Genomic DNA, 13,263 nt, shown 5'->3' with positions numbered 1-13,263 from the left:
ACCCCATATAGTCAATGTATCAGAACGTCTGAAATTTCGGACGCAAGAACCCTTCGCCGTCCGATTTTCCCGAGTTTTTTTGCCGGGACCGCTGGTCCGACACGGCATTATTCAAAGCCACCACCGCTGCCGTTTTGATTACGTCACCGCCTCGAACCGGCGCTCTCGCACGCAGATCAGCTGGCAGCCATAGCCACCACTGCGGCAACGCTAGGCGTCGCTGCTTCGATGTTCGCTATTAAGCTTCTTGCTGTTGGGTGCAGTGTTTTTCATTGAAAGAATTCGCCGCTGTCAGCAATGGCACCGACTCCGCATTTGTGGTCCTCACGATTGGCTTCGAAACTCGGAAAAAACGGTGCGTTGCCTAATGCCGATGCCCGAAAGTCAGCTTCGCCTCTGTACAGAAATGTACTTTCTGAAGCATACGCAAAAGCATTGCGGTGAAGCATAACAAACGTGTGAAGAGGCTATAGCCACGGGACACAGTATGTATTTCTTCATTATACAGGCGTGCACCCGGTATCTCCTGTCACAGTATGAGCACCGATATGACTAATACGTGTACCCACAGGCCTTCAGAGGTTTTTCGAATGTGCCTGTGGAGGTTTGAGTCCTTAAGGGCAGTAAAGACATGCATTCTTTTCCAACTGGCCGATTTTTCTGACGTTTTCTCGGCCCCTAGGGAGTTCGAAAAATCGGACGTTGACTGTGCAACTGAACAAAAAGATGCTTCAAATAGTCCGTGGGGCGAACGAGTGGCGGAAGGAGTACAAGAACAGAAAGGGCCAACGCATTGAGGAATGAACGGGAAAGGAAGCGTGCAGCCGCCGTTTCGAAGGAGCTTGAGCTAAAGAAACTAAGTGTTGGCTGATGCCGAGACGTAGGTGTCCCTCATCCAAACCAAAATGAACTCTTTAAAGTAGTGAAACATAACACTGAGGCGTCGTGCGCGGGCTGAGAGTATGTCAGAACAGTTGAGGTTGATTTACGAGCTGTTGAGAGGGAATCTCAATTGTGACAACATTCGGGCCTCGTACCACTGAGCTTGCTATCAGTTGATAGAAATAGCTCATATTCGAAAATATTTGCTTCTTTACGCATCTCCTTTTTATTCGTATTTGAAAATGTCCGACTTGATTTGCAATTTTTTTCGAATACATTTTATTTGCTGTGCATTTTACTAACCCCTCCCTTCTATTATCTTTCTTGAATAAAATAAACACTACTCCTTAGTGTTAAACTAGATCAAGTTTTTTTTTTATTTCTTTATACATGCTTACTAGAGAGTGACAGCATCGGGCGACATGGTTTCAGCCCGTCTTGACATAAAACATAGTTCTGCGTCACTCAGGGAATTTTGCAAAGGCATTCAGGGAAAACCGGGAAAACTCAGGGAATTTGGAAATGTCAACTTGGTAGACACCCTGGCCTTTACTTTTGCTTTCTTTTCGCCTGTCCGTGGCGCGTAATTTTTTTTTATTATTATTATCGCGCGTGTGCGCTACTTCAGACATTGTTTGTGAACTGGCGACTAGTGCGTCGTGGGTTCTTTATGCATTAGCTTGCACGCAGTCTTGTCCATACTTTGAGTATGCCAGAACGTATATAAATTCCACTTCCAACACAACAGATCTTTGGCCTCATTTTATTGACTTCTGAAAACAAATATTTTTGTTTAACTTGGTATGATAAACGCTCAGGAAATAAACAAAAGTGAAAAAGGCATGACATGTACATGACTACTAAAGAACACAAAAGTTCAGACGATGAAATAGTAAAAAATAATAAAACTCGAGAAAATGCGAAGGCCTGTTCATGTACACACATATAAAAGATTTCTATATAATGCCCTAAAGACCAAAGTGTAGAAGCGCTTCTGATATGCGCACTGAGATATTGCACAAAACTGGAAGACGTGTATGACATAGTCATGACAACTAAAGAAAGGGAAAATTCACTGGTAATGGCAAAAACAATAACACGCAAAATACCTAAAAAATAGAACAAACTGCTAAGATTGTTTAATTGACAGCCATACCAAAAAAAAAAAAACAAGAAGGGCTTACTTATAAACCTGCACAAAAGTATATGAAATGCGTGACAAGCTCATTACTACTGAACAAAATCAAAAAGACATGGCAGAACAAAAATAACATTGTACTAAAAACGGAAATACACATTATCACATTATTTTACACTTAGCCACAACTTGAGTAACGGTGGCAAGGGGGAACAGAAGGTAGTCAGCTTTTGCAGCAGCACATGGAAAACATTCGTAGAAAGGCCTATTCTTCAGTCAAAGACCAGGTAAAATAAGCCAACAACACGACTTTTCTTTCACCCCGAATGTAATGCTTAGCAGTAAAATTAAGGCACTAAGTCCCAGTAGGTACTACTGGGCACTCATTTGTGTAATAAACAAAAACTGAAAAAATCTGCATTTAGGACATTTGCAATGCTCATGCTTTCCAGAAGAAAAAATAAAGCGTATCATACCTACACATGAAGGTTGTTCGCACGGCTTTGCCATTCGCGATTACTGAGATAATACACAAACACGAACAGTACTTTTTCAGCTGTTAGTACGTTTGTAGAACGTGACACACAGAAAAAGCACTGAGGACGGAATGGAAAGCCGGGCAAGTTGCTGAAGTTGCAGAATGAGACATGGCACAGAAAAACACAAGTCATAGACCAGGCGACAATGAGGAGGAACATCCATTTCTCAGCTTTCTATACCGGTAAGAGGGAAGTGTAGCACAATCAAGGCGCCACGACGTCCGGAGTCTCATGGAACACACACATGGATAGGGCCGTGTTCGTGTACATGCGCCTTCTGATGTCCTTGGGTCTGCGCGCTCCCCTGTTGTCTTTAGGCGCCCGGAACAACCTTGCAGGGCTTGTTTTTGAGGTATTCGTGCACCACTGCACGAGCGGTGCTAGTCGTGAAACGGCGAAACATCACGGAGCACAAGCACACAGCTATCGGGGACCACGAAACTGCCCACGCCGGTCAACGCACAGCAGCGCACGCTTCCCGATAACAGCAGATAACGAAACATGAAACGTCATGCAGCAGGCTTAGCCAACACCCTCTAGAGAATTTAAGGCCTTCTGGCTGTACCTTCTCTCCTTGAGCTACGTCACGCAAAAGAGGCCCACATCATAGAGTTTCACATTAGCATACCTAGAGGGAAATCTGGCACTGCGATCGTTCAACCATCATGGGAATGATGGGAAGTACAGGCTTCGGATTGGCGTTCTGTTGACTGGCGAACTAGTTTACAAGTAGTTTTGGGCAGTTTTGGTTTCGCTCCAAGCGAAATTGCTATAACCTGTAGTGGGACAGTGCAACGCAAAGCTCTCTGCCTTTGTTATGTTGCTCGAAGTGGCGATAGCGCGCTGGCTCAGCGGCTAGAACGATGTTTGTGCCGCGGTGTGGTATCGAAGCCCTGACGAGAAAGCGACGGCATCGTAAACGTTTAAAGAACATGTTTTCAGCGTTTGGACCTTGGTTTAAGTGTGTTAGGTTGGCGCTGTACCGTTACGTGCTTTATGAAACTTCAGAATAAAAAAAAGAAAGCACTACTGATACAAGACACATAAAGTTGTACTTCTAGTGGCTTGACAATCAAATTTTATTGAGGGCTTCATTATGCATTGCTCGTTTATGTGCTCATTGAAATACGTGTTTTAGGACTTTGAGAACACATGCTTGTGGTAGGAAAGGTTGCTGCTTCCTGGCTGTAGTCTAGTGTCGCAAAATGGGTACGTGCAAAGCCGCGCCGTAACGCTTCGGAAGCGGTATGTCAATATAATATATGATGAAGCATACTCGTAGGAGGCCACCAGCGTCCTAGCTAGCACTGCAGCAGATGTGCTTAAAAGTACTTGAAGACGTTCAGCAATCGTGACAGCCGACGCAGCCTTTCAAAAGAGCGAGAGTTCGCAAGTGCCTGTCGTCTGCGAGAAAAAACTCGCGTTTGCAGAGAGCAGGCGTCGTAGCAGTCGACACTTGTAGCAGTCCTCTCAAGGGCGCAACACTTTCTCACAATACAACATTTTTTATTTCCATAAATACTTGATGAAGATCTTTATATAAGTACATGCACGGTTGTTATTGCTGTTGCAAAAATAAATAAATAAATATTCTCTGGCGTTAAAACAGGAACAGAATCGCACAAGAATGCATACCCTGGTGTGTCCTGGTGATAAACCATAGTAAACCGTGCTTCCATCTCAAAGTCATACAAAGGTTATGTAACGTGTTGTACATTGCATAACATATTGCAAAATAAAATTAGATTTTACGCGATATTACTTGAGTATAGCTTCGTTTACTGCGCCGCAAGCAAGCGCCACTACTTTAAAGATCGAAGTCAATCCGAAGCCTGCACTTCCCATCATTCCCATGTAGGTTGAGGCAACGCTCATGAGAGCCCCCGTAGACACTATCGCCACATTTCCTTCTAGGTTATTTATTTAGAAACTCTATGGGTTGAGGCAACGCTCATGAGAGCCCCCGTAGACACTAGCGCCACATTTTCCTCTAGGGTATTTATTTAGAAACTACATAGAAGTTCCGTGCAGCGTGCTACCAGAGTCCTTCCATGTTCCAAAAAAATGCATCCTTCCAAAAAATGGAAGGACTCTGGTGCTACGCAGCTACGAGCGGCGCGCCTGTGTTGAAACTGAGACGCGGAAGTCCGAGTGGGCAACGACGGCGATAACAATTCGATTAGTTAGGGGAGCCCTGCCGCTCCTTGGATATCTTCGGGGTTAGAAAAGTCCTGGCATGCTGCGACATGCTTCCGAGCGCACTTTCTTTCTGGACGTGAACCGTGCATGTAGTCTCTGCGCTTGTGCTGCGATTGAGGTTGCGTGTCCGGCAAGCCTTCATTGCCGCGGAATGTGGATTACGTTCACGCCAGGATATGCCTAATAAGCGCTGCGTGCCCAATTGCTGTAGCAATTACAAGTCGGGTCCGAAAAATCATGTGTTCATGTTTCCGCAAGATCAATGACAGAATAATGGGTGTCAATGCTAAGGCAAAGAACAGAAAAGCTGGAATTCCTGCGGAATATCTTAAGGCAGCTGTTTCTTCGTAAATAATGCACGAATGTTTTGTATCTCCATTGCTAAACTCATTTGAGGTGTTTTAAATATGCGGACTGCGGTACTGTATGTAATAATGCCTCGAATGCGAAATTGTACGTTTAGGCCTAATCTTGACTGGAATAAATAGGTGTGTCCCGCATGTGAAGAAGGCAAACCAGTGAAGTTATATGTGTTATGGTGCAGTGATAACATCTTGTTGAATAACTTTTGTGGTCGCATGAACGGCAAACTCTGACGCCGACGATAAACCAAGGCATAAAAGAGACTCTGAAGACAAGGCCGCACTGTGACTTTTCAATATAAGCCATGTTCCGTCATCATTTACCCGAAATTCGTTCTCAATCCTAAAGGTGAACCATTTCATTCTTTATGGACGGGCTTTTTAATAATGCAGCGCATAAATAGTTTTGCATAAATAAAATAATCTTGGAACACCCTCTGTTCTCTGCGGTCCCTCTGCTCAACTAGGCAGCTGCGCCCGGGAGTCACCCGGACAGACTGCATGTGTTTTGACATGAAATGTACTGAGCAGTGCTTGATATTATGTGATTACGGTGTGTTTCTGTTCTTAAGGTTGTGGTGCGCATGTACGCCATAGTCAATGCCGTGTTTTGTGTTTCATTCTAAATCTTTTCATGGTCATAAGGGTGTTTTCATGTAACCAATTCCTCACTTCTAATTTGATTATTCCCTTTTGTGGTATTTCCACTTATGTGCATGCATCATTCACGATGGCGTCTTGAGTTAATCGTGCATTACAACCAGTAAGATTGTAATAACGATCTTGGGTGCAGTGTGTAAGGTCGTTGGGAATGTTCGCCTTGGTTAACTCATGGATGCATTCTCTGTTTGGTTGAAGTGTGTGCTTGCTCGTCTTCTCTGGGGTTCTCTCTGTGTTTGTGTACATGTTGCCTTGCAATGTTGTGCTGTTGGCTCGCACCCGAGCCAATGCCTGAGAACGCCAGCTTTGGGAAGACGGTGGCCGGACGTGTTTGGGCGAAAAAGGGAGCGACAGGGGTTCTCGCGCACTGGTTCTGGCGAGCGCCATAAATCGCACAGCGCGCGGCATCTGCAGAACGGAGTTTTTGGGGAGTGTTTGGGTCGGGCTGAGGCGGCGCAGGTGGCTCGGGTGGTTCGAGTTGTGGCCACCGCCGGTGTGAGTTACGCAGCCCACACACATGGTTCCGCGGCGTCCCAACCAATGAGTCCCAGAGCGAGAAGCTCGTCTATCTCCTTGGCTAATTCCTTCCGGTACGCAATACGGGTGACCCATTTTCGGCGTGTACCCCTCACATAGTAGAATTCGATGCTTGCCTATCCGAGAACTTCCTGGTAGCCCTGAAAACACGTCGTTGTAGGAACGGAACAACGCGCGTATCTGTGATTCACGGCTTGACGACAAGTGCTCTGTCGCAGTGGCCGGTAACTCACTGTCCAACTGTTATGTTAGGGATTGGCTGCACTCAACTTCCCCGAAGTCCTCATCGTCGAGGAAGTTAACGCTCGTGAGCGCTATCCTCGTGTGATAGGGTCGAACGAAGGTGGTTAGCATGCACGGTTCTTCGTTTCCCGCCTTCCACGGTTATCTCGTAAGAATTTTGGCGCGGTTTTGCAACTACCTTATACGGTCCGTACCACCTCGACTGTACGTTCCCGTGCTCGCCCATGCGAAACAATAGGACATCGTCACCGATGTCGAACGTCTTTATTCGGGCGCGGAGACTGTACTGGGAGGCGTACGCGTTGTTTTGCCCGGCGGCCGTTCATGGGGGGGGGGGGGGGATGCCACTCCGGCGACATGCAGTCAGGCTTCATGCTACGATTCTTCACACCTGTCAGCCGCACAAATTAGTACGACCACGCCGGAATCGCAGTCAGCGGACGTTCCCTCTCTTTCACTGTTTGTGCCAAGTGAGGTGCGTGCGTTTCCGATCAAGCTCCCTTCGGAGGAAAAGCGCAACCGACCTCCTGACGCCATCGGTTTCCCGATGCCCTCGGTATACCGACGCCATCGGTTACCCGACGTCATCGTTTCCCCGACGCCGGAATTGGTCTCCTGATGCCATCCGTCTCCTGACGCCGGATTGGTGGAAACCATGAACAATGACGACGCAGGCATAAAAAGCGCATCGAGTCGGCTGGGAGAAAGAGGACGCTCGGAAAGAGTGTGACATTCGGACATGCTAAGACGCTACCATAGTGTGCTCCTATAGTTGGTGCCGTTTTGTAAATCTCAACCATGTACTTTTTTCAATATATTCCTTTTTTTATTTCTCTTAAACGTCGCTCGGAATCCTTTCTCCAGGCACCTGGCACGGCACCATCCATGGAAACTTCGTTGGCCGCACGGACCATGACTTCACAACAGTGGAAGGCAGCGGTGAGATTGACCTCACGGAACTTGGGACGTGCCCACTTCACAACAGCGTCATGTTGCTTGCTAGCCGTCAGTCCTGCGATTTCAGCAGCTAGCTGCAGCTGCTCACGCAATTTCTCTAAGTACCGAGCTGATGACTCTCAGGTTATCTGGTATGTCGGCCTCCCCTGTCCAGCTTTTCTTCAGTATCGACAGCGGCCCAGTCGGGCTTCTACCAAACAACATCTGAAACGGGGAAACGCCTGCTGTGTTATTGGGCACCTCCCTAGACGCCCAGAGCAAGAAGGGCACAAATTTGTCCCAGTTTCGCCTGTCTCTCTCGATCACATGAAATAGCATATTATTAAATATGCTGTTCCATCTCTCTACGGAGATTAAAAGGACGTCTTGTTGGGCGAGTTGGTCACAATTCATCTTGAGTACTAGGCGCGAACACCATAAAGAAACAAGCAAGGAGTCGGGACAGAGCGCCACAGGAGACGGGAGGCGCTCTGTCCCGTCTCCTTCCTTCTTTCTTGTGTGTTCGCGCCTAGTACCCAAGATGACTTTACGGAGCCATTACTTTCCGGATGCTCTGGGGTGGAAAATCGCGGTGAGCTTCCGATTCGCTCGCAGAAAATCTGCGTCATCTGTGCAGCAAAATTAGTTCCTTGATCGCTGCAGATTGCCTCAGGGACACCGGACCGCGAGAAAATCTCTAGCAGCGCATCACATGTCTTTCACGCCGTAAGCGATTTCAAACACATCACTTCTGGCCATCGGGTATGCAAATCCATTACACACAGAGCATATCTGTGTCCACGTGCCGATGGTGGGTTCAGTGGTCCAATTACATCAACGTTAGCTACCTGGAACGGGTAGCTTGGCCGCGCGAGTGGCGTGATAGGAACACGGTCTATGACCTTACGGTCAGACCGGACCTCACAACCGTGGCATGTCTGCCAATGTTGTTTAATGTTTCTGTCAGCGCCAGGTCAATAGAAATACATCCTTATCCGATTGGCTGTTTTCTTTATTCCGAGATGCGCACCCACCCCATGGTGACTAAAATGGGCAAGGAGCAGAACCTCCTTCCTTCTCTCACCAGGCAGAACTATATATAGCTGCTCATAGACCCTGGAGGCAATTTTGTCCTTGTGAGAAAGCAGTCCGTCGCGAACAAACATTCCATGGCTGCTTGCTCTACCTTGTTTCCATGCATCGACCAGTCTCGGATCTGCTCTCTGCGCCTCCTGAAAGGCCTGTTTTGCTATGTTCTACTAGAGTCAAAGCACGCCTCTCCCTACACCATTAAGCAAACTTTGGCAGCTCGGTCTACGTCTGCGCTCGTAGCAGGGTCGCCTAAGCTCTGCTCCTCTCCCCAAATATCGGAGGCGAGGTCCAAACCAGCCTGGACCACTCGCCCGCTTTCAATACCGGCACATGCTTCTTTAATTATGTGCCATGCCTCCACCGAGAGCAGACAGTCAGCGTCGTCCGTCGCTAATACCTCAGCAAACTCGCACATTACAGGCACTTCCCCTGCTATGTGAACACTCCCGCCCGCATCCAGCCTTAGCACAACGCGCGCCAACTTCGCCACGACATTTGCGCCGAAAGCTGCTACCAGCGTCACATTTTCTTTCTCATGTCTCGCGCTTTCGGGCACGGCGCTTTCTCTGAGCGAGACACACCGCCTGTTGACGGCCGGGCACCGCTTCCGAATTCTGGTCTTTGATAACCCGGTTCACGGTTTTGCCCTTGGTCGCCACTTTCTTGGGGTAGTTTGGCGCGTAGTGCGGTCCCTTGCATACAATACACGAGACCTGCGTTTTCTGCAGAGCGGCTCCCTTGTTCGCCGACGGCACACAATGTGCAACAACGCTCGTGTCATTTTTTGTGCTCGCTGCGCGCCCGTATTCTCCAGCTGTTTCCGACGTTGTCGCTTGCCTCCGCACAGACCCCCTATCCTCGATGCCTTCGTATGCTTCAACGAACTTTGCAACTTTGTGTGGCGTTGCCCACCCGTTACCCTTTTCACGCTTAACGTGTTTCACCGCTTCCTGTCTCGATGTTGGCCGGCGACTTGAAGCGCAAACGAACTTTCGAAAGTTTTTACGTTCCGCGCCGCCGTATAGAAGGCATAATAGCTCTAAAGCCTAGGTGCAAAATGCGGCCAAGTTTCGCCTCGCATCAGTGTTGCAAACCGGAACTGTCTGAGATAATCGCCCGGCGACAGCCTCAGCTCGGACAAAATAGTCTCCTTTACGTTAGTGCAGCTATTGAGTTCGTCAGTCGACAGCTTCGAAAAAAAAATGTGCCGAATCCTCCCTGCGATCAGCGGCAGTACCAGATGGCTTTTGATACTCTCGGGTACTCCGTACGACCGAAAGACGCCCTCAATGCACTCCAACCACACCGGAACCTCTGGATCCGATAGGATCAGAGTAAGAAGGCTTCTGAACATTTTGGAAAGACGACTTAATGCCTCCTCACGGGATTCTCGACGAATGTTTCGGAGCTCTATCATCTATACTTTCACGCATTTGAAGCTGTCGCGTTCTATGCTGCTAAATTCGCAATTGAATCTTCAAACGTTCCAATTCCATTGAGGCCTTCTGAGTTTCGTGTTGAAATTCTAGTTCTTGCTTGTCTGCGCCTGTGCCCGACCCCACCTCATCACTCGGCCCCGTAGCTTCCCCGTCAGTACTCATGATCAGCACCCACTAGTCCCCCATTACAGCTAGTGGTCTCTGTGAACCATGCAGGGAAGCCACCCACCTTGTTTCCATGTCCCTTGAGGCGGATGAAAGGAGCCGCTTTTCCCCGGTCGTCACCACCACGCAGATTTCCACGGGTTTCCTCTAGTACAGTACATCAGAGGGTGATGCAGTGCGGCCACTAGCCTATCAGTGCGCTGCACTGTGCGATACGCACTCACAAGTCCATTAGTGAGCGCCCCCCGTGCGTCAGTCCGTCGATGCACTGTCTGGGCTCGGTCCGTCGGCCCGTTGACGCGTATCTTCGCTACTCGCCTTCACGTGAGCAGCACCCTCGCTTTCCGCTTCTTCGCCTGACCAGGCACAGTGATAACGTGGTCGCAGTTCTGTGACGTCGTCGCAGTTGCCTTCGCGAGTTCTGATCGGATCGCGCCTGTCTATCGCTGCCGTCCGCCGAAGGCTTAGCGAGAACTGATGTGGTGTAGGGCTGTACCAGTAAGTTCTTCTCTCTTCCTCCGCCGGGTTCTTCTGTCGTGGTGTTTTCGTTCGCTCTCGGCTCTTCCTAAGCCGCTGCACTGTTTTCTGCTTCGGTATTCTGGGACTAAAGATGTTGAAGATTCATAATTTGGGGGGGGGGGGGGACTGAATTTATTTACAGACAGACATTAGCGGTTAAACCGAGTACATAGTAAATAAGGAAAGCGAGTTCACATTAACGAATGCGGCTGAGCAAAGGCCTCGGGGCAGTCCGTCGCTCCGATCGGGCACTTGGCGAGATCGGTCCGTTGTCTCTCAAGTGTTTCGTATTGCCCTCTTCCACAAGTTGTACCATCATCATACTCTACGAGATCACCTCATCCCCCATTCAATTTATGTATCCCGTCGTGTTGATCATCAGTGCAAAGTCGGCATTTTGTCAAGCAACACAAAGTTTTTCACAATCATTCCTGCCGCTAACCTCACGTGACTGGAACCATCTTCCCGCTGAAGTTGTAGGCCTTACTAATTATGAACAGTTCCGTGAAGCCTTAGCTAATATTGTATATACAGGTGCCATTTAAACACTCATTTGTCTTCTTCATTATTTTGTATTTACCACTCCCCCTCTGTAATGCCCTTGGCCCTGAGGGGTATAATAAATGAAATGAAATTAAAGTCTCAGACCACACTGTCCGCTCAGCCGCGCACATTCTCACCGACAGCTGCGGAACCATGTGTCCGGGCTGCGTAACTCACACCGGCGATGGCCGCCACTCCAACCACCCGAGCCGCCTGCGCCGCCTCAGCCCGAGCCAAACACTCCCCAAAAACTCCCTTCTCCAGATGCCGCTATAGTGGCGCTGTGCGATTTATGGCACTCGCCATAACCAGTGCGCGAGAACCCCTGCCGCTCCATTTTTCGCCGAACCGCGTCCGGCCACCGCCTTTGGGGAAGTGGCCTGAGTGCGAGCCAACAGCATAACATTTCAAGGCAACAGATACACAAACACAGAAAGAACCCCGAGCAAGCACGCTCTTCAACCAAACAAAAAGAATGCATACATGAGTTAACCAAGGCGAACATTCACAATGACCTTACACATGCGGTCTACTGTTTTCACTGAACATGGAAACTCTGTCTTTGCACATGCAAGGCCTGCTGTTGCCTACAATCCGTCTCCACCAGGCAACGTAGCAGCTCGAGAATCATACCCCCCTTCCCACTCTTGCGATTCAGATGGTTCGTCTGAATTTTTGAGCGCTTATCGACAACGACGTTGAAAGATTTCGCAATTTTGAAGCGAACGTTGCTAGAGATCTTCTAGTACACTCTAAACTAAGAGCTTATCGTCTGCCCGCCGCACTTTTCGGCGACCGCTTTCAAGGATCGACCAGGCATGGATCGACACACGCCGTGTGCTACAGCACGTGGCGCGACAGAACTGTCAGAGTCATTATCGCAATTATCGTCTGTTACGGCGCCTGAGGGATTTGAATGATGATAGTGAAGGGCAGGTACCAGTGAAAAAAAATTTTTTTTGATTTCTTTCAACGCACTTTGCGTACAGTTACAATAGCTTACACGTTCAATTTTCCCGCTTGTTCATCCTCTTAACGTGTGCTGCCCTGCAGCGGTGCAGACGCGCAACGCCACCAATAGTCAGACGCATTTCTCACCAGCGGCGCCCGGCCGTCATCGCAAAATGAGGCACGTTTTCGCCGCCGGACGACACACTGCCTTATTACAGTGCACTATGAGCAACGGAGCAAGATCCATGACTGCGTATCCACTAACACGCAAGTGGCCAGCTCACGCTTTGATTGGCCAGTCTTAAAAAACGTAACCCATGCAACTGACAATGTGAACGGCCAGCATTGCAAACAACCTTATCGTACCCGCGATACCGGCTTTACGACAGATGCGCACTTTGCAAACGTTACGACCGTAGTCTGAACCTACCTTAACTCTTCTGAAACAGTAGCGTTGGTCACGATCGTTGAGCCGACGAAAACGGTTTTCCACTGGCAAAATAAACGTACAAGAGCACGAGATGCGATACGTACACAACAGACTGCGTTCGCTGACCACGTGTACTTGACGGCTGGGCTGTGGGCTGGGCTGGTCCTGGTATTTTCAGTATTTTCAAGCTACCCGGCTTCCGTAACACGTTTTTTGACCCTAGTGGCCAGCACTGTGGCCCACATGGTGGCCAGCAGAGAGGCGGTTTCCGGCGCACATTTGGACTCGAGTGAAGAGGTGAATTGCAACGTTCTTAGACATTGGTGAATAGAGGGAAAAGTGAAGCAAAAACCAACGTAAACTTGTTCTAGTGACGTTGGCAAAAATAATAAAGCAGAACGCGTAGCCAAATCAAAATTCACGTTATCTGTGACGTACCACGCGGGTGTTTTGAAACGAACTTGCTCCGAGCGTGCTGCAGTGTGTGCAAAGCGGCCGCATCAACTAAGTCATATATTTTTACTCTGTTGCACAGAACTGAATAACGTATGTATCTCTATATACGTGCGTAAAGTTGTTATGTGGGCTGCATACCTTTAAATTCGGTGAAAGCGGTCGCATCACAGTG

At 48.6% G+C, this 13,263-nt stretch overlaps 1 protein-coding gene across 2 annotated transcripts in view; it reads right to left on the bottom strand.

Annotated features, from left to right (window-relative positions):
- The window catches only part of Dip-B (Dipeptidase B), a 62,897-nt gene extending 50,007 nt beyond the window's left edge, over positions 1 to 12,890 (bottom strand). Inside the window, exon 1 of one of the 2 annotated variants that reach the window (XM_075669378.1) lies at positions 12,740 to 12,890. The gene's annotated coding sequence lies outside the window, so the exon portion shown is untranslated. Of the gene's footprint in view, positions 1 to 12,635 lie in introns of both variants that reach the window. The other variant, XM_075669383.1, reaches the window with a different exon arrangement.
- Between the last annotated feature and the right edge of the window lie 373 nt (positions 12,891 to 13,263).

This window comes from Dermacentor variabilis, chromosome 1, assembly GCF_050947875.1.
Source record: "Dermacentor variabilis isolate Ectoservices chromosome 1, ASM5094787v1, whole genome shotgun sequence".
Taxonomy (NCBI): domain Eukaryota; kingdom Metazoa; phylum Arthropoda; class Arachnida; order Ixodida; family Ixodidae; genus Dermacentor; species Dermacentor variabilis.
The sequence above is the reverse complement of the archived record's forward strand: the minus strand, read 5'-3'. Positions and strand labels throughout refer to the sequence as shown.